Genomic DNA, 24,206 nt, shown 5'->3' with positions numbered 1-24,206 from the left:
TATTAATAGTAGATTTAGTTCATCTCATTGTTGCATAACAGGAATTGAAAATGTTTAATCATAGTTTCCTGTGGCTTACTGACTTCACTACACTTCAAATTCCCATTTTAAAAGTAACATAGATATCCATATTTTTAAATGTGGAAAAAACAGAGTCACTATAAACAAAGTTCCGTTACTGGGTTCTGACAATGCTGTTATTTGAAACATTCTTGTGCACTAGTTAGAGCTTCCCTTGTCTGCTATGAAAGATTTAAGGTGGATTTAGTCAGTTAAGGAATCCCCTGCTTGTCTGTTGTTAAGGTAGCGCTTGTAGTGTGATATCAGTTGCACAAGCAGTATATTTTAAGCTCATTTAACATGGTCTTTGGATTATAAAAATCTACAAACCCTGACTTCTTTTAAATAAATAAAAATAATAGGTGTGAAATCAGTGACAGAGTAGCTGTTTTTCATGTAGGTAACACAATAAAGTAGAATTTACAGTAACATTGAATAACATCCAATTGAAAAAGTAATAGAAGCATTACAGACTACATTGTTACACTTGAAATAAACACAGTCCTTTCTTACTTTTGAATTATTCCTGCCTAGGCTATAAGATGCACTATGCTATGGTGATCCAGTAAAATGACGTCTGATAGTTTTGTAAGCATCTGTTACAGCATTGCAAGTGTAAATAGGAAAATATGTGTGTGAGATGCACACATCAGCTGCAGTTGTGATATACTTCTGTGCACATAATAAGTAAAATTAAGACAGGTTTTAGACAAATTATACTGAATACTTCATTAACCTGGTAACAGAAATCATCTAATTTCAGAAGCAACAAAGGGACTTATTACCTTGCACATATAACTCCTGCTTATTTGAATATAATGTGCACAATGCTTTATTAGATAACATAGTAAACCCTGTACTGTGCAGTGCTGTTATTTTCCTCTGCTCACACTGCCTAGACATGTTCAATTGAATTGATTAAATAGTAACCAAATAAATAATGAATACAGTAGATAGTAAATTACTGATTACTCTCCTCACCCTTTAGTGCTTTCTAATCTTTGCTAAGTGGGGTTCAACTTTCAGTAAAGTGGCAAAGATGCTGTTATTTAGCCAAAATTCTTACACCAACATGCAAGTAGTTGTTTAACTGCACTACTAAATTGTGTGGGCATATGTACTTATTTACTATGATGAACAGTTGATTTATTCCCAGCAAAACTTTAAGCCATGGTTCTATAACTCATAAAACTGGCATCTCAGACAGTCTTGCTAGTGCCTGTTAATATATTGTGGGAGTTGCCTTGATGACGGGGAAGTACTGGGAAACCTATAGTAAAATTGCACATAAATTAGCATAATAAAGTAGTTTAGATGTCATTCATTCTACCAAGAATTGTTTGAATTACACATTTACAGACATAGTTTCCTAAGAAACGCAAATCCTAAATGATATCATGTATGCTACACATCTGGTTAAGGCAGTGATTTATAACATAAACCACCTTTAATCCTTCAGACATTAGTTGTATAGCTGATTATTATGCAGCTGATATTTTTACTGAATATTGACAACTGTTTAAATAATAAGGTTATCAGTTTCTTAGTAAGATGGTTGGTAAAATGAGTTCACCTTGGAATTTCATCTTTATTTCCTTAAAGTAAAGGGCCCATGAGAAAATGTCTTCATGGTCTGCTTTTGCTACTGCTTCAAGTAGTAAAATAAGACAGATTTGTAAACTGTAATTCTTGATGAGAAATTCAACTAGAACACTAATTAAATAGATATGAGATAGAGAGATTTCTTAAGGCACTGTTCAGCTTAATAGGTTTTGTATTTTTTAGAGTGTCATTACTTTTAACAATTTAATAACAAAGAAGGGAGTCTGCCTACTCTTGTATCTTGCTGCATGACACAGTCTTTGATAAACACTCTATTATAAAGGGTCTAAGGAACTGTGGCTGTGCAGAACAGTTTCAGTAATGCTCTGTCTTGACTAGCATTTTGTTCAATATTCTGTGATGATATTCTCATAATATGAATTGATATTATAACTATGCATTAGTATTAAGAAGCTTATAAATTGCTCAATCACATGGCCACTTATCAAGGCAGATTGCTTCTATTTCATCATCAATGAGTGATCACAATGGTCTAATGTTGTCTTTCTTCATTTTTTTGTTTTAATTTGTCGCAACTACATTCATGAGTGGACATAAAAGAAACTGAATCTGGTTATGCTTTCATTTGTCTCTAATTTAAAGCATGTGAGTGATATGTAGAGATTTATGACATGTATTTTTCACTCAAACATATTTACATTATCATCTCTAGTGAACACAACTCGAAGGGTTCATTCTATGGACTACATAGTTTTTGTAGTATGATTCAAGTGTTCTGAATAGACTTGTCCGTATTTATCTTCACTTATTGATACATTTCTAAATCTACTTCACTCAGTTATAATATATTTCTAGTATGTAGGAGAGTGTTTATCTGACATAATCATTAGTATATTGGTAATATCAGAATATTGGAGACTATTAATATGTATATATACTGCTCTCAGGCTAAAGAGAACTAATGTTAAGCAACATTTACTGTGTTATAAATGAGATTTTACTTTATGAATGTTTAAGTAGTGCATGATAGGATGATTATATTCTGAAAAAGAAGTCTAATCTAATCTAAAATTAAATTGTATTACCAAATCAATACTCATTGCCATACATTATGTAAATTAATTATTAATAGTTATATAGGAAAAATAATAACTAATATTGTTAAATCTCCAAGATAAGAGAAAAGGTGTACTGGAGCTTGAAAGAGGTTCGTTTTTTTTTCTTTCTTTTTTTATGAGGGAAGTTATAGTATGTAGTCTGTTAGTTTTCTTCTCATCTAGCAGATTGGAAGTGTATTTCACTTCATGTACATTAGAAGGTTTACAAAAATATTTATATACTTGTTGTTATACAAATAATTTTGGCATTTTTCTTTTTTCTTTTTTTATTGGCCTGAACTAAATTCTATTTTAAGTTATTTGACCAAAATTAAAATATTGACTACAATGAAAATTATTAACACAGTAGTTACACATTTTACATTTGGTATGGTATTACAAAATATAATACAAAACAAATATGATATAAAGTTAAATACTGAGAATGGACTTGACTACTTTATCCTTAAACACTAACGGTTTAAACAATCCAAGGAAAAGATCTAATTTATTAAGCTATATGAAATTAAAGTACAAGTAGTATTTCTTCAAGAGACTCACTTCAAAACAAATGATACCTTTAGCTGAAATCCTAATGAATATATGATCTTAGCTCACTCTTCATATAAGAAAAAGACTAGGGGAACTTTAATGTTATGGAAAAAAATGTCACTATGCCGAAAATCATTTACAAATATGAAGATAAAGAAGGACTCCTAGCCATAGTAATAGTAAAATATAACAATAGACTCTGGACATTAGTAAATATATATTGGTTTCCAGGTATTGGGGTTGGGACAATAAGAAAACACATGGATATAATAACTAGAGTATATAAAGGAAATTTGATTTTGGGAGGTGACAAATTGTATATTGGATAAATTAGAGACCACAAGCAAAATAAATGTACCTGTAAGTTCTATAGGGAAGCTACTTAAGAAATGGGAAGAAAGTTTAAATCTAATTGAAACATTTAGTTATAAGGAAAACAAATTAATTATTAATTTCACACCAAGACAACAGATTTGGGACACATACAAGAATTGATAAAATATTCATATTGCAAGCACTAAATTCAAAAATAATAAACTTTTCCATAATCCCTTGTCCCTTTTCAGACCATAATTCATTAATTCTCCAAATACATACAGATTATAAGACATTAATTTTTATGTCAAGAATTCCAGCTTACATTACAAAATTAAAATAATTTAAACCTTGGTTAGATTCAGAAGTACAATTCTTTTTAGATATAAATGACACTACTGAAATAAATGTAATTAATCTTTGGGATACCTTGAAAGCCTATCTAAATGGAAAAATTCTTTCATGGTATAATAACAAGCTAAAATAGTGGGAATCAGAATTATGTAACATCCAAAAATAAATTACAGATCTCACTATTAATTCATCTACTTACACACAAAATAATAAAAAAAAGCATTGGAAGACTTAAACAAAAGATATAATAAAATCCTAACTCACAAAACTAATGTAGCTGTAAAAAGGTTAAAACTTAGTTCCTATGCAGTATCACCCAAACATATGCATAATTTAGCAATAAGATTAAAATAAGTTCGATAGAAAATACTATTACAAGTATTATACATGAAGGAAGGAAAAAATGTTTCGGATATAAATGATATACTAGATGCATTTAAACATTATTTCTCTGACCATTATAATGATACTTCACATATAACTATTGCATCAAACATAGACCTGAAATTAGTAAAGGTAAAGGTAATACCAGAAAAGTTAAACTTAGACATTCAAAAACAAATATCTCTAAAAGAAATTACTCAAAAAAATGAAGGAAAGTAAAAGTAATAAAACACTGGGAATTGATGGAATAATTAATGAATTGTATAAGATATTTCCATCTTCAGTAATATCATTGTTTCATAAAACTTTGAATGAAATTCTAGCACAAAATACAACTTCAATTTCATGGAGATACTCCTTAATTATACCCATTATAAAAGAAAACAAAGACCCTTTACAGTGTAAATCTTATAGGCCAATATCTTTACATAACAATGATTATAAAATTGTCATTTCAATATTAGTAGAATTAAAAAAATCATTGACACACATAATAAATGAGGATCAAACAGGATTCGTTTATAAAAGACACACACATGTCAATATACAAAGAATTCTAACACTCATAGATTTTCTAAACTGAAACAAACCAAGAAGCTCTAATATTAGCTTTGGATACAGAAAAAGCCTTTAATTCGTTGAGTTGGGATTCTCTTTTTAAGGCTTTAGAATTTTTTGAATTTCCTACTAATTTTATTATGCTAATAAAAAATATTTATAAAAACAATTTGGCTTATGTAAAACTTGGGCCATTTACCTCGAAGGCTATTGAAATAATCAAAGGTACAAAGATGGGATGTCTGATGTCTCCCATCCTGTTTGCCTTAGGAATTGAATTATTTGCCTCATTAGTATGCCACAACTCTAATATATCAGGCATAGATGTATATGGTTAACTCAATTCAACATTTATGTTATTTGCTGATGATGCTTTACTCACGTTATCTGTCTCGGAGAAATCAGTAAAAAAACTAGATGAAATAGTGCAAAGGTTTTATCATATTTCTGGCCTTAGATTTAACAAGGGAAAATCTAATTATATACATTAGAATAAAAAGACATAATTTACCTTAACTACAAATTGTGTGATAGGAAAACAAATTTCCATAATAAAATATTTAGGAATAACACTATGTGATAATTTGGAATCTACATTAGCCACAAATTATAGCAACATAATTAATAAAATAAAAATGTTAATAGCAAGCTGGAATAAAATATTCTTGAGATTTGAAGACAGATTACAAATAATAAAAATGACACTACTTCCAAAAATTAATTACATTGCACAAGCTATTCCTATAGTACCTAACAAGAAAATCTTGAAAGAAATAAATAAAATTCTATTAAACTTTCTTTGGTATCCAAAAAGAAATAGAATAGCCTATACACATCATATTAGATCTTGGGAAATGGGTGGAATTAAACTTCCAGATCTAGAATCATACATAAAAGCTTCCATATTAAGAACTATCATTAATTGGATAGATCCTAATTATTCTTCAACATGGAAAACATTGCACACTATTATTTTTCTAAATGAAAATAAAATAATTGAAAATGGTATATTAAGTGAACAAAACAGGATGTGGCACATATTGACTGTTAATATTCAATATAAGAAAATCAACAAACTTAAATTATATAAATAATATTTACAATTTATTCAGAAGATTTATATATATATACTAAAACGGATATTAAGATTTGGATAGACTTGATAATACCCTTTAGCTCTACACAAAATTTCTTCAATAAAATTCATAATGTTATTTTAACTAGATGGGAGGGGGAAAACTTCACTTGTTGGCAACATTGTATAGACAATCAAGTAGTATTAGACATTCAACAAATTCAGAATAAATATGACATTCAATCAGCAGATTGGTTGATACTACAAAGCATATTATCATATGTTAAGGATCTTAATAGTAAAATTATTAATTCTCCTTATAAAACTAGTCCAAATTTGATAAGTCTGATATCTGAAGTTATTTACGACAATTATAATTGGATGAATCTAATTTCAAAATTATACAAAATATTGATAACATATAAAACTAACCCTAATGCAAGATAATGGAATTTCATAGCAAAAGGATGTCACACTAATCTATCAATTGAGAGTAAAACAAATCTTTTATGTTCTGTTAACTTAACATTTAATTTTCAAGTATGGAAAATATTTATATGGAAATATATTCACAGGGCATTTATTACACCAATTCACTTGATAAATCCATTTGTCGGAGATGTTTTTTAAACTGTAAAGCTGATTGATTTCATATATTTTTGGTTGTAGTGATATAAAATACTTCTGGGAAGAAATTACTATTTTTCTCCAAGCTATATTCACAGATACCTTTATTTTAACCAAATCTTTAGTCCTCTTAAATGTTAATGATACTATTAGAATGAATAAAAAAGATCTATATCTACTTTGGTCCATACTAGCTGTGGCAAGGAAATGTATAACTAGAAAGTGGAAACCTTCACAAGAATCTATTCTGGAAGAATTCTTGAGATTGATGGAAGAAACAGCGAAATTAGCAATCAAGGTGAAGGAATCGAGAATTTCACCTAAAACATGGACAAACAATCATTGGGAAAAAATTTAACATTTATTGAGACATTAAAAATGAACCCTAAATAATTAATGTGTAACTTTATACTTTATTAATTGAATATTATTTTATTTATTTATTTAACATTTGTTGACCGGGCTAGTCTAGCTGGATATATGTCCATTTTCAGTAGAGGCCCGGGGAGAAAAGCTCCACAAAGAACAGTCAATTTAAAACAAATCAAAGTTTTTGGGCATGTATAATTTTTGTTACTAATTTCATATATTTTATTAATTTTTTTCTCTCCTTTGTTCGGGTCAATTGTACATAGTGTATATAAAAGTTTATAATACTTGTTTATTGATGATTGTATTGTTAAACATTGTATTATTTGGAAAATAAAAAATTATTTGAAAAAAAAAACACATTAGACCCAGCAGTCATTTACAAAGTACTATTCTACATAATTAAAAAGCATTTAAGTACATCACGTAAAACTTAGTAATATAATATATATTTTATATCATACATTATACAAATGGAGCTTAAAAATACTTGAAATAGATAGGTGCTTACTCAGACCCGAGACCTGAAGGGCATTAAGTGTAATTTGCAACTTCAGCTCTTTAGCATCTATCTAGTCTTCTCAGCGTCCACCCCTTATACCTTTACACACCATATCTACTACAAAGAAATGGAAAGTGTGTGTAGGGAACTGCATAATGTGTTTATACAGAGCACTGTTGTTATTTTTATTTTTTAAATCAAGATTTTGCTCATATATGCAATCTCTTATAGGTTCATAGATAGGGTCATAGATTAGTACTAGGCTAACTGCCCTTGCGAGCCATTTTAAGCCTAACCAATTATCCCTTATGAGACTCAAACCCTGCACCTTGTGTTTGTAAGGCAAACACCATAACCATTAGGCCATCCTCCCAACCCTAACCATCTTTTTGTTTTGTTTAACGTTGAATAAATTAACATCAATTGTCAAGAAAATCATGTTGTCAGAATAACTCATTTGACCAAGTTTCATTAAAGAAATGCCATGAATCTACACTTATGTGACTAAATGACTTCAAAAGGTTCTTACGTGGGCGGCGGAGCCTAGATGGCCAACCGAGAGCAGTGAATTTTCAGAGCTCCATAAACTAGTATAATAATACAAGAAAATTGTATTATTTTTCAAGTTTAAAATGTCAGAAATCTATAGATAAACTACTAAACTACATAAATATCAAAAACAACAAAAGACTGCACCAAAAAGATTCAAATAAAACACAAGTTGCACACAGTGGATGAACCACCAGGTCTGTTTAATCCTGGTATCTTGGCATTTCGCCTTCACTTGGTGGTTCATCTACTGTGTGCAACTTGTGTTTTACATAAATATCAATTTTGGTTGAGATATACAAAAATTTTCCTGTCGGCTTTACTGGAAAGGCTCACCAAGATTCTGCTACAGTTTGCTGTGAGGGAAAGGTTAGTTCGCTTTTTATTTGTTGTGTTTTGTATTACTTTATTGCCTTTTTCTTTGTTGTATACTGTGGTTTGTTTTCTTTACACTGTGTTTTACTTGTATTCTGCTTTTAACTACATACTTAAACTTGAAAAGAGACCACAACTTTGTCTCTTGTGAGACAGACAGAAATTTTTCCCACCCTCCCACCCAGTTTCTATTGTGCTCTTAAACACCGCTGTCTTTCTAGTTGCCTGTCCCTTATGTTAATTTGACTGGGTCTATATTATAACCATGAAACTGCAGTTAAGTGAATACAGAAACGTCAACACATATTGAGTGAACTGCGAAAATACCGAACGTCCTGAAGCATGAAATTCAAAATGTTGAATCGACTTAGTTTGCCAACCCCACTGCCCGCTACGTACTACCTACCCAAACAAAATAAATAATCTGCATACATACACTTGACAAAACCCTACTTCTAACCCTAAACTAAAGCTTACATATATTACTATGTATGCACTTACCTTAACCCGCACCCTAACCCAAAGGTCCGTAAATATTGCACTAGGAGCTATACCAGAGAAGGGCCAACTATGACGATTCGACATTTCGAAATTCGTGCTTCAGGATGTTCGGTGTTTTCGCAGTTTGCTCAATATGTGTCGACATTTCTGTATTCGTATAACTGCGGTTTTGCGCTTGTAATAGGTAACCAATTTGACCATATATCTCATTTCCTCTCTGCTTTTACTGGCTGGTGTGAGTAAGCACAAAATTATCATTTTGTAAAATCACTCCCCTTGAACTATTTAAATTTATTGGCCATCCTACTGTATTCCATAGTACCAGAATACAAAAGTGACCACCCCTTTTCAATCTATCTTGCTGTTTTAAAAATAGTGACTCTCCACTAAAACTTAACTTTTAGACAGGTAAAACTTAAGTTACCTTCTTTCATATCTAACTCCTCTACTGCACACTGCAGTGTTTAGGATAAACCATTTTTTTTCATCTTACCTTTAAGCATCTATTGCAAGACCAGCAGTTATTGTAGAGCCCACATTCTGCTTCTTAGTAGTCATCTTGGGATTAGTGCTTCTGTTTTCTCCTGGTGAGAGAAGGAGTGCAGTTACATTATTTCCTGGAGACGGCTGATTACCAGAAAGCTTAATAACTGCTTTATAGGTGACAGCTTAGAATCTGTGCTTATATTCTGTCCCTGGTGAGAGTAGGAGCAGAGTGCATTGATTCCTGACTCTTTCTGGTTGGAGAGTGAGTGTCTATGCTTAACATACCTGATTGGTCTGGTTGCTATTTGAGGCATCTACAAGAAAAAGGCTACAAGCCTGCAGACATTTGCATCATCTGGGAAAAGACTGTGGATCACCAAACAGGCCATGGACTGCTTCTCTTCTTGGGATTGGTGCTAAAACTAGCTAGTTTTAGCTAGAACTAGAGAGTTTTTAGTTTCAGCACTCAAAACTGTTTCCTTGTGCTCTGCACTTGGTCAGAACTCATTGTAAGCACTAAATAAACTATAAATTACTACAACAATCAACTTTCCTCACTTGTCTAGAGGAAAACAGTTCTTAATACTTAAATTAATAAGCACCTCTCCAGGCATATCCATGGGTCATTTCCCGCTGTTTTCTCCTGTCCACCTGATGAATCTGGGCATCCTGGGGTGATGTAGCAATTGCCTCATGTACACTGACAATCCTCTCCTCTTACCACCCAACACTACAACCTGTGAGAGATGCACTTATATAGCCAAGCTCTCTCCACCCAAGACTGGACTAGACAGTCAAGAGGAGAAGGTTAACACTTGCACCATGCCACACGCAACACATAGTCCTTCAAAACCCACACTACCAAAACCCACACATAGAAACACAAAGCACACACCCACATTCACAGAGGCTCTCAATAAAAATCTGCCCAAGTAACAGAGACCTCCCAAGATGAAATGCAGGCAGCAACCCCCAACATTACCCAAATGACACATAGCCCACAAAATCAGCTTGTCACTCAAGCTCAGCCCATAAGGCAAAACAACGTACCCAACGCACTAGTCATAATTGACTCTATAGTCAGGCACACTGATGTCCCACTCACCAGGCTAAAGAAGGAGAAAGTTACTGTCAGCTGCCTGTCGGGTGCCAGGATCCGCCACATAATGCATGCACTCAGGTCACTCCACAACAAGTACGAATATGACTCACGAGTCATTGTCCATGTTGGTGTGAATGACCTGAGATGTACTTCCCTGGACTACATGTAAAGAGACATGGAGGAGCTCTTGGATCTTGTAGCCAAGGCAGATATGACCCTTGCCCTGAATAGCATTCTGCCATCACGCAGAATGATACCACATTACAAGGGCAAAATGATTGACTTCAACAATTGGCTAAGTTTCTGGTGTCATTCTAAGGGGATCCAGTATCTGTCTGCCTGGGATGACATGATCGACAGACCACAATGCTTTGCCAGAGATGGCCTGCACCTGTCACCCCTGAGATTCTGGATACTGGCTAAGGCTCTTGCCACCCCTATAGTGTCTTTTTAGGCAAGGTTCAAATGCTAAATTCACCACCATAACAGGTACAAGCAAGCAAACTCTGAGGGTAATGCTACTCAATGCTAGATGTCTAAACCTTAAAATGCACTCACTCGAGGCACTCCTTAAAATGGAGAACATTGACATCTGTGCAGGGACAGAGACCTGGTTTAATGCTCCAGAGAGCACCCCTGCATTACCAGGCTATAATTCATACAACACCTTTCGGTCATCTAATCTGGACTGAAACACTAAAGGCAGAGGCATGTCCATATTCATTAAGGATAGCCACACATCCAGGCTAGTTGCTCAACATAATGCATCTGAAATTATCCAAGTGCAACTAACACTGAGCAAGACTGTAATCCAGGTTGTAACTTGTTACTGATCCCCCACCATGTCACAGGATTCCCACTCTTCATTTCTTAAGATACTGTAAAATATTAAGATACAACCCAATACCTTAATTATGGACAATTTCAACTACTCCACTAACTGGGAAAACTACTCATGCACCAACTCATTCGCTCAATGTTTTCTGGAATTCATGAATTCCAACACCTTGGATCAGCTTGTCCATACCTCCACCAGGGGCAGCAATATCCTGGACCTGGTCTTTACCAATATGGGTAACTGGTGTTCCACAGCAGAGGTCAACTCCTTGCTGGTCAGATCCGACCACAAGCTTATCACCCTAAACATCCATATCCTCCCCCAACCCCCATTAAGGAAACCACCATCAAGAACTACTCCAAATACAACTTCATGCTTCTTAAGAAAGAAATGGCAGACTTCTCGACACCCATGCAGATGGAAAATAGAGGTACAACTGCTGAATCTTACACAAATGCACTGTATAAGCACATACACAAGTGCATGGATTGTGCCATCCCCAACAGAACCAAGATACTATCCTCCAAAAAAGGAAGCCAATCTGGTGGTCCCCTGCCATAAACAAACTCTACAACAAAAGGAAGAAGCTGTTGCAAAGAAAGAGTAAAATCCCAAGATTGGAGGAACTCCCTGGTCAGTCTCAGCAAGAAGCTGAGATCCCTCATAAAATCCTCTAAAGCCAGTTATGAAAATAAAATTGCCACTGATTCCAAAGACAAACACAAAGCATTGTACAGCTGTGACAAGAATCTCAATGGCAACACTCAGATTTGCTCTGAGCTACAGCACAATGGAACTAAATATACGGAACCAACCGATATTGCCAACATCCTGGCAAATGTGTTTAGTGCTAACTTTACCCCCCTCTCATCCTCCAAAGGGCCCATCTTAATACCAGAAGAATACAAAGCCCCTGTAATCACAGATGAACAAGTAAAGACCGCACCCTCCAAAGCCAAGAACACAGCATCCATGGGACCAGACAACATCCCAGGCTGCGTACTGCATGAACTACATAACGAACTGACACCCCACCTAAGTACCATGTTCAATCATAGCCTCACCTCAGGCTATGTGCCTACTGAATGGTGCATAGCAACGGTTATCCCACTCCACAAAGGGGGTGCCACCACGGAACCTGGAAGCTACCGTCCCATTAGCCTGATGAGCCTGGTCTGCAAGGCCATGGAATGTATCTTCTTGGAGCTTATAAAGAAAGACACAGGTGACCTCCAAACCCTGGACCCCACTCAGTTTGGGTTTGTAAAAGGTAGATCATGTCTACTAAACCTGATTGACTTCTTTGAAGTAGTCACTAGAGCTGTAGATGAGGGCAAGGTAGTGCACACAGCCTATCTTGACCTCACCAAGGCTTTCAATAGCATCCCCCACTCTGGAATTATAGATAAACTCACTAAACTGGGCATAAATCCCTATGTCTTAAGATGAGTGGCCAACTGGCTCACTGAAGATACCCACACAGTAAAAGTAGACAACTCCAAGTCCAACTTCAGACCAGTGATGAGTGGAGTACCACAGGGTTCGGTCCTGGGTCCTCTCTTGTTCGGCATCTACTTCTCTGAAGTGCAGGCCAACACAGAAGGTTTTTGGCTAACAAAGTTCACAGATGACTGCAGACTGGGAGCCATAATAGAATCACCTAATGATGTAGACATTCTACAAAAGGGCCTCAAAGAGACAGATGCTTGGTGTCAAAGTCATGGCCTCAAGCTCAATGCCAAGAAGTGCATTGTCATCCCCTTTGGGAAAAACTCAGTACCCATGAACTACCACATAGGCAGTAGTTCACTAAATAGTGAAAGTGTGATAAGAGACATCAGGACACAAGTGGACAGTAGTCTCTCCTTTGATAACCACATCACCACAGTAGTCAGGAAATCCTTCTACATGGCACACCTCATCATAAAAGGGTTCTCCTCTAGAAAAAAGGAGGTCATTGTTCCTCTCTACTCATACTTCATCAGACCCATTATAGAGTACAATGCCCCATTTGGCGTGTATCTCACAAGACACCTACAACAATTGGAAAGGCCAGAGAAATACCTCACTAAGAGGATTACCAGCCTCAAACAGATGCCATACACAGACCGTCTCAAAAAACTCCAGCTCTACTCCATTGCATATCGCCTACTCAGAAGTGATCTCTGCCTAACATACAAAGCTATGTCAAACCCAGAGCTGTTGGACATGCTACACTTAAAGAAATCCCAATCTCTCCGAATGACATGCTCCAGGGACCTAAACCTTGTCACCACAATAAACAGAACATGCTGGAGGGATAGATTCCTGTCCCAGAGACTTATCATACTCTGGAACAAACTATCCATTCATGTCAAGCAAAGCTCCTCATTGGCCCTCTTTAAGAAAAACCTTGACGACTGGATGGGAAATAGAAAATTCACCCTGGGGATCACTTCTGTGGCACTGCTTGACAGGGGCACAGAAAATATTTTTTTTGAGTGCCTTAAAGCACCTTTTTGGCTAGGCTTATATAGGCCCCAGGGCCAATAGCCTAGTACCAACCTATGAACTTATAAGTAACTTGGAGCTATATTGAGTCACTAAATATGAACAACTCAAGGAATTCTCATCCAGATGCTGCTTTGAAAAAAAAATTGCAGTTCATGACATCTACCTTACAGGAACTATCTTTGAAGATGGATGGCTTTAAAAATGACTTAGAACACCTCAAATTAAATTCTCAAAAACAGACTGATACTCTTAAGGAACTATTACAGCAAAACCATACAAAAATTACAACTATAGAGACTTCTCTAAATGACAATAAAGGGAGACTCAAAGAGGAAGAATTCCAAAAAGAATTTCTGCTTAAACAGAACACATGGTTGCTTAACAAAATAGATGACTTAGAAAACAGGGAAAGGAGAAACTACATACGGATCTTTTGTCTGCCTGAAAACATTGAAGGAGAAGGCATTATTTCATTCTTAACCACCTGGATTCCTGAATTTTTAAACTTGAAAGAGGGACTTTTATTTGTAATTGAAAGGGTGCATAGAACACTGCTTCTAACTCATCAAATACTCCACCTAGATCCATAGTTATAACATTTCTTTCATTTCTGGACAAGGAACTAATATAAAAAATTTGCTTGGAGAAAATCACCCTTAAAATACAATCAAAGCCTGATAAGGTTTGATAATGATTATTCTTCCAGAATACTAGAACAAAGGAAAAAAGTCTGGCCAATAGTAAAACTGTTGAAACAAAACAAAATTAAAGCACAGCTGGCCTTTTCAGCCTAGATAAAAATACTTTTTGCCAATAAGATGAGAACCTTTAATGACTTAGAAGACACTACTATATTCATCAAAAACAACAACATAGTATCTATCCCAGAAGAAATGGAATGGATGCCCACTACTCTTAAAAGAATAAAAGAAACAAATCCTTGGACTGATGCTAGAATGAAGAAACAAAAAAGTGTTTCCAAGATAGCTGTCACAAAAAATAACTCTTACAACTACATCTCTCAAAGTATCAGCTGATATGGTACATCACTTGTCATCTGTTTTTATTTAAAAAAGGAGGGTTTCTTAAACATCTGAGAAGCAGTAATGATTTATTCAGAATGTTCAAAGAGTCCAGTAATTCTTCACAAACAAAGGTAGGTCAAGATGGGTTACTATTTACATTATATATAAGCCAAACAAAGCAACATATAATATAACATATACATTTCTATTCTCCTACTTGAACTCAATAAATATTTATCTTGTTCATTTTTCATTGTTTTTACTTATAATAACTGAAGTAATTAATTAACTAATTTTTCAAGGTACCATTCATCAGAGTTCAGACTCAAATGCAACAAATTAACATCATATATAATAGCAATAACAGTAGTGTTTTGAAAAAAATGCTGTTATGGAGACTAATGCCTTCTTCAGTTGAAGTATGATTTAGAAATGTCATGTATATCCTGGTTAAATAATAGTATCAAGCTCTTAGTACAAATGTCATCATTATTCTGTCTAAATATAGTTAATATCAATTATGGCAGGTATCACATCTACGAGTGCAGTTTGATCAACCCTGATATGGTGTGGGTGGATGCAGCTGTGTCTGGCAGCTAGTACAAATGTCATTATTATTTTTTCTAAACATAGTTAATATCAATTATGACAGGTATTATAGCTTCAAATGCTGTTTGCTCAATCCTGATATGGCATGCGTGGATGCAGCCGTGTCTGGCAGCTAGTACAAATGTCATTATTTTTCTGTCTAAACACAGTTAATATCAATTGTGGCAGGTATCATAGCTTCGAGTGCTGTTTGATTAAGCCTGACATGGTGTGTGTGGCTGCAGCTGTGTCTGGCAGCTGTTGTATGTTGCCGTTTTCATCTCTGGAAATCTGTGGGTTGCAGCTTGTGATCAAGGTTTACTGATGCTTGTGTATTAGGAAGAGACATTTGATGTTTTAGCCTGGATCCAGGGCAAGGGGGTGGATAAAACTGTGATTTGGGATATTTTGACAGAGAATAGTTTGTTTATACATCTGCTGAGTGAGAGGTGGGGTGGTTGGAAGAATGTGTTATCTCTTGTTGTGGCGGCTTGTTGGGAGTTTTTTTTTTTTTTTTTAATCTGTTTGCTCTCTGTTCTTTTCTTGGCTGCTGCCTCGCTGAAAGGGAGGGAATTTAGGCTTGAAGTTGCAGTGAAGTGAAGCTTTGCTTCAGGTGCATTCCAAGCCGCTGGTATGCAGTACACAGACACACTAACAGAAACAGACGCTCCCAGGTTGCTATGGTAATGGAGACAGAGTGACGATAATGCTTAATGGCTCTATGGAGCCTCCAAGATGATTCTCGGCAATATTTTTGGTTTTAAATAATATATATATATATATATATATATATATATATATATATATATATATATATATATAAAATAAAAGGGCTTCTCTAAACCACATGTGCACATATTAATAGTCTCTCAACACTTTGTTTAGCTCATTAAGCTGAGTCTTGAAAATAAATAATAATAAGTGCAATTTTATATTTAAAATGTATTTTGGTCCAAAGTAAATCTAGACATAAAATATATAATTGTCATATAAGATGGAGCAGTCTGCTGAATTTAGATATTAAAGACAGGATTTAATAACATGGGCTTGTGTATAATAACACTACTGCCTTAACTTGTCATAAATGACATACACTACATTGAAAATCAAGGGGAAGCATGATGATTTTCTTACATAAGTAAATATGCATAACAAGTCATGTAATTTCTTTAACTTGAATTGTAGTTTTTGTAACCCATCTTGACCATATATAATACTTAAGCATTTACCAGGGTAACTAATGTTTATACATGACATCAAACTGACAAAGTTGTTCAAGAGAAACAATAGAAGCCTGAACTTGAAATATCACAGAATGTAACAATCATATTCTGAACAAATAGTATTACATTGACACTAGAGACTCAGTTTAATAACATGGGCTTGTGTATAATAACACTACTGTTTTAACTTGTCATAAATGACATACACCATCAAGAATAAGTATGATGATTTTTCACATATAAGTAAATGTGCATAACAAGTCATATAATTGCTTTTACTTGAATTGTGGTTTTGTAACCCATCTTTACCATACATAATACTTAAGCTGTTACCAAAGTAACTAATGTTTTATACATGATATCAAACTGACAAAGTTGTTCAAGGGAAACAATAGAAGCCTGAACTAGGAATGTCACAGAATATAACAATCCCATTCTGAACAAATAGCATTAAATTGACAATAATCACTCAGTTTAACATTTGCTGATTATACAAAATAGAATGTTGCCATTTAAATCTAAAAACTTTCAGCATATGCCATAAAATGGCAATTTATGAATATGGAAAGGGAACCTGTAATCATTAATCACAATAAGTGAATTTGTTGTTTTTAACCTATAATTTCACTCATTTTATACTAAGAAATGACAGATATGAAAATCCTTATGTCTAGGAAATGGGGGAAGAGGGATGCACCGATAATTAAAATTCACTAACTTTCATCAATGTTCACATAAAACAAACTTGATGCTTTAAGTAAGTTAGCAACAAAGTAATTACTTAAATGCTGACAAATAATAAAATATAACTCCTGATATATCCAGTAAAGTACATTGTATTAAAAACATTAGGCATAAATATTATTATCATCTATTTATATTTATATTAAGTAATAAGTTTTGAAAGGCTTCATCAATAAGAGTGAATATGTTAACTGTGTGCTATAATCTTTTACTGAGATTTTATATATGATACATCCTACTTTACTATGATTGAATTGCTTGTCATCTATCTTTCATGTAAATATTAATTGCTTATACAATAAGTAGACATTTATATTCTATTAGAATTCTGTCTAATCTACAATAGTACTATATCTGTTCAAAATAATATAACTATTGTTTATTGCTATTACATATATTCTTCATATGATAATTCAATTTATGGAGCTCAGATGTTCTGGATTGTCAAGTTATGAGTGATAAACTGATGGGCTTAGGTTTAAGATTAGGAATGATTTTCATTCCATGGCTAATACAGATCTTAGTTTTGTTAACATTTATTAATTTACATTTATTTCACAAAAACATTTTTAGTATGCCTGACCAAAACATTACTTTTTTGGTAATCACTCAAAAGTATAAAACTGATAATTTCCTTTAAAAGCTCAAACATATACTTTATAGATATCAGAGGAAAATGTTTAATAGTCACAATAAAACAAACAAAAAAAACATAGTCTAAATAACCTAAGATGGCTTTAACTTTATTATCTTTAAATACCAGTTGCTTAAACAATCCTAGCAAGAGATCAAATCTACTGAAATATTTAAAATTGAACAAAGCACAAATTGTCTTCCTTCAAGAAACTCATTTCAAAACAAATGACAATTACAAATGGAATCCTAAGGACTATATGACATTGGCACAATCCACTTATAAGACAAAGGGGTAACAATTTTATGGAAAACAAATGCAATTAACCCAGAAATCATTTATAAGTATGAAGATAAAGAAGGCCTTATGGCATTAGTAATAGTTAAATATAATAACAGAATATGGACCCTAGCCAATCTATACTGGTTCCTAAGCATTGGAATAGGAACTGTTGAAAAAACACTTGGATTTAATTTCCAGTAATTATAAAGGTAAGTTAATATTAGAAGGAGATTTTAGCTGTATATTTGATATTATTGAATCTACAAATAAACGACCCCTGCATACACCTGCTGTATCAAAAGCTTTAAACATGTGGGTAGAATCATTTCATCCTGTGGATACTTTCAAATTTAAAGAAGATAAATCTTTGTTATTTTCCCATCTAGACCACAGATTTGGTACCCAAACTAGAATAGATAAAATATTTGCTGCCCATGACATACACTCTAAAATCATTAATTTCTCAATCACTCCCTGCCCCTTTTCAGACCACAATTCATTGATACTAAAACTTCAAAATGGGTACAAACTATTAATCTTTAACTCCAGAATTCCAGCATATATAACTAAAATTAAAGAGTTCAAACCCTGGTTATTATCTGGATTACAGTTCTTCTTAGATATTAATTACACCACAGAGATAAATAAAATAATGATATGGGACTCATTTAAAGCTTACATATATGGTAAAACCCTTAGTATAAAAAAAAAATCAGAGAATGAAATTCTGAATTATTAGATCTACAATCCAAACTTTTGTCAGTAAAAGCTGAAAACAAAATCATTTGGAGATGAAAAAGACAGTAGAAGTATTAAACAATAAATACAACAAGATTCTAACACATAAAACTAGTTTAGCTTTAGAAAAACTAAAAATTAATACCTTGGCCACTTCTCCCAAATATCTACATAATATATCCACAAGAATCAAAATACAATCAAAAGCTAATAACATTAAAAGTATCTTCCATGAAAATAAAGGGAAAAATGTTTTGGATATAGGTGACATTGCTGATGCCTATAGAAATCACAATATGGAACATTTTCAAAAAGAAAATATACATATCGATCAATTAAATCTAGATGAAAAATGTTCTAATATAAAAAAAAACAGAAAAATTAAAACTAGATCTGCAAGCACCCATATCCTATAAAGAAATTACAGATACAATAAAAGAGGGTAAAAATAATAAAGCTCCGGGTATAGATGGCATAATTATGGAAATATATAAACTTTTTCCTCCAAAGATACTATCCCTCTTCCATAATACTCTATTAGAAATTCAGTCGCAAGTTTTAATACCACTCTCTTGGAGATATTCCTTAGTCACACCAATCCTAAAGGAAAACAAATCTCCAAACCTCTGTACCTCATATAGACCTATATCATTATTAAATAATGACTATAAGATATTTATGAGAATATTAACTAACAGAATGAAAATACCACTATCCAAAACAATAAATAATGATCATACTGGATTTATATATCATGGACACACACATGACAATATTAAAAGGATGATTTCTCTTACTGATTATGTTAATAAAGAAAATAAAGAAACACTCATAACTGGCTTAGATATAGAGAAAGCTTTTGATTCCCTAAAGTGGGACTATTTATTCCAAATCCTAATGCTATTTGAATTTCTTGCATCCTTTGTTCATTTCCTAAAGAATATATATATATATATATATATATATATATATATATATACACATAATTTAGCATATGTCAAGTTAGGTCCTTTTACCTCTGAATCTATACATTTAACAAAAGGCACTAATCAAGGATGTCCCATGTCACTGATTCTATTTGCTCTAGCTATTGAAATATTGGCAGATTCAATTCATAACAATATAAAAAATCAAAGGAATAGATGTTTATGAACAATACAGTTATAAAGTAATGCTATTTGCTGATGACATATTATTAACATTATCTAATACAAAAGAGACATTAGAAGAATTAGATATATTAATTGACAAAGTTCACATGACTTCAGGACTCCATTTCAATAAATCAAAATCTAAATTTTTATTTTTAAATAAAAAAAGAACTGCAGACTATGGGGGATCGCATCATAGGGAATGAGAATCTACCTTAAAATATCTAGGAATTGAGTTATGCAAGGATAATAATGAATTAGTCTCAAAAAACTACAATAATATCATCAATACAATTAAAATCTCTGTGGAAAAATGGAACAAAATAATATTAACATTTGAAGATAGACTACAGTTAATAAAAATGGTTTTACTGCCCAAGATCCTATATATATATATATATATATATATATATATATATATATATATATATATATATATATGCCTTGGCAATACAACTGTTACCAAAAAGGAATATACTTAAAAAAATAAATTCATGCCTAATAAAATTTTTATGGTTTCCCAAAAGAAACAGAATAGCTTTAATACATCATATCAGACCATGGAAACAGGGAGGATTAAACTTTTCTGATATAGAAACATATATAAAAGCATCAATATCTAAAACAATCTCAGATTGGATAAGTCCAAATTACTCTGCAAATTGGAAAGAATTACTAACTGTAATATTAATAAATGAATTTGATTTACAAAAATATTCAAATAACAGATAAAAGCAATTTGCAACGGCACATAGTATGTATTATTATGCAATATAACATAACTAAACCCATTTAAACTTGTATGATTAATTATTACATTGACTCATTTAGGAAAATATTAATGCAAATGTAGATTTAAAAATCTGGTTTGATATTTTAACACCATTTATAGTCACAAAGAACCTTCCACATAAAATATATAGAGAAATTATTAATGCCTGGGAACAGAAAGGATTTGTTTGTTGGTTCCAATGTATCAAAGAACTAAAAGTTTTAGATATGCAAGTAATAAAAACAACATACAAAATTCCACAATAGGACTGGCTAACTTTACAGAGTATTCTGTCATAGTCACAAGATTTAAGTAGAATAATTAACAATTCTTCATTTAAAGAAATACCTAAATTTACAAAATACATATATGAAATCATATATAATGACTTTGTCATGGGAAACAGTATTTCAAAATTTTACAAAATATTGATAAACTATAAAACAACACCAAAACCTCATATTGGAAATATATAACAAAAGGACACTCAATACAGTTAACTGAAGATATTAAAACAAATATTATATTATCAATAAAATATACATCCTTTACACAATACTGGAAAGTTTTTAATTGGAAATGCTTGCACAGAGCATTCTTAACTCCAGACAGAATCAGTAAAATGAGTTCTTCCATAAAAGAAATATGTTGGAGATGTGAGCAAGTATGCAATGCAGATTGGAACCACATTTTCTTTGACTGTGTTAAAATTAAGCCATTTTGGATTGGTATTAATAACTTTCTGAATCATTTTATCTAACTAAAACTCTTGTATTATTAAATGTGAATGAAGGTCCTCATTTGAATAGGTCAAACATGTATCTAGTATGGGCTATACTTGCAATTTCAAGGAAGTGTATAACAAGAAGATGGGATACAAACACAATATCAACTTTGGAAGACTTATATAGCCTACTGAAGACCACAGCATTATTGGAAATTAAAATTAAAGAACTAAGAATTTATCCAAAGCCATTTATCAACAACTTTTGGGGAAAAGTCTAATCACTGATTGACACTATACAATAATTGATCAGACACTCTGATAATGGATTAGACATACTTATAAAGTAACTGTATACATTGAGATATGTTATAGTGTCAGGCTAATGTAAATAGTGTACATAGTTATTTAAGATGTTATGTATTAATACTATGGAATTCATTCAAATATATTTAAAAAATAAAAAAAATTTTGAGGAAAAAAATGTTCATTTAATCAACACATGTGGCCATGGGGTGTTTTTTTGGATTTGCAGCATCAACAATAGGCCTCATTGGGGGGTCTCTGCATATTCATATGAAGTTTTGGGATGCTAAATATCTTATGGACAGCAGAAAATTTAGCATTCAAAAAGTAATACAACTCAGGAGTGATTTGAGCATATCTTCTAATAAAATGTCAATGCTTCTATAACTATGATTCACAACATTTAATGATACAGCTTCATAAAAGTCACTTTTATTGAGATGTTCCTTTATTTGTTGCAAATAATCAGTATAATACATTATCACAAACCCCCTACCCTGATTAGGTTTCATAAACCTGACACTTTTATCCATACATAACTTACATAGTAGCACTGTTTCAGCCACAGATAAATTCATGTAAGTGACTTGTCGGTAAAAATTAAAGTTCTAAACTCCATTTCACATAATCTCTCAAAAATAACCAATGCTAAGGGTAAAAGGAATTGTAAATACTTTAACAACACAGTTCGTTAGGTATGTATTCTACTCCATTCTTTTTAAAAATAAACTTCAGATTTAGTTTTCTTAAAAGTAACTTTAGGTCAACTATAATATTACATAAGTTAAAAGCAGTTATAAGCACAAACATTTTTCCTTTACTCAAAAGATTTCCACAATCCTGTTGAAATACTTCAGTGGTGTAATTGTATAATCTAAAATCACCTGTAATGTTCGCAATGATGTTAGGACCATTGACGGAAGCAGGAATAGCTTTGATTAATTCCACCATCTGTCTTGATTTGTAGAACAGGACTGGTGCCTCACACAATTCCACCTTCCTCTCCCAAAATTATGTTGCTGAGATTGGTAATTTGTTTAGTTGTGTATTCACTCCGAACATCTTAAAGGGACCTTCTCCAAAGGGGCAGCTTGATTCACATCATTGGCTAACTCGGTATTTTCAACATTAATAGGTGAATCAGTGTGGGTTTGCCCACCTCCTGTCTTTGGTATTGGATATGCATGTCCATTCTTGTAATCATTCTGATCTCTAATATTATTTTTTTAGATTTATGAGCCACTTTCCCAAACAGTTTACTATAGTGGGTTAAACTGTGTTTAAAGAGCAAATCACCATTAATGCAATGATCTAAAACTGTAGCTTTGTGCATTAATTCGTCAACTGCCTACTGATTATGTTTAATTAGCAGCTGCATAAGCTCAGTTCCTTGTCTATAAAATAAATTGAGTAATTCTTTGTGTAAAGGTGAATTCTGCACTAGTTCAGCCAGAAATTTCCAATATCTTAAGCCTTTTGGTGCAATGCTAGATTTTATGCACTTGACAAAATACAAGTTCTCCAATTGAAGTTTACAGCACTTGAGCAAAATATGTTCTAATCTGTTAATAGATTGAGTAACAGTTCTGGAAAATGTGTGACCCGATTCAGTAAATTCAACTAGTCTATTAAGCCAGGAATGGACACCTGTTTGAGCTCCGGTGCATTAAAAATTAACCAAATGCATATTAGATACAACATTACCACCAGGATGACTTCTAGTGGTAGTATGTTGTTCATGTTGTGATGATAGCAGGTACTGCCAGCCATGCCAGGAGAAGTGGGCAGTGGATGTATAATGTATGCCAGCACGGCTAGCTGGAGTTTTGTAAAGAATTATATGTCATTTAATTTATGTATCAACCAGATTTGTACAGATGTTTGTGCTGAAAATGAATTTGTGAGGTTTGCTTGTGTTAAAATATGTCAACAATGTGCCCTGCTGGAAAGAAGAGAAATGTACATGCATTATTGTAACTGAATTAAATGTACATGTTTCAACAGAGGATACTGGCAGAGCAGAAGTTAATCAAAATAAAGCTGCAGCAAACTTTATATTATATCTGAAATTAAATTACTTTATGGATTAAGCCATAAAGATATTATCCACAGTTTTGAATGAAGCCAGAGACACAGGGTGGATTTCATTAAAGCCTAAACGGAGTGATTCTCTGTGTAGGAATAGTGTTGCAGCCCAAACATGGAACATGGCCGCTGAG

Source organism: Protopterus annectens, chromosome 6.part0, assembly GCF_019279795.1.
Source record: "Protopterus annectens isolate FY-2018-M chromosome 6.part0, PAN1.0, whole genome shotgun sequence".
NCBI lineage: Eukaryota > Metazoa > Chordata > Ceratodontiformes > Protopteridae > Protopterus > Protopterus annectens.
The sequence above is the reverse complement of the archived record's forward strand: the minus strand, read 5'-3'. Positions refer to the sequence as shown.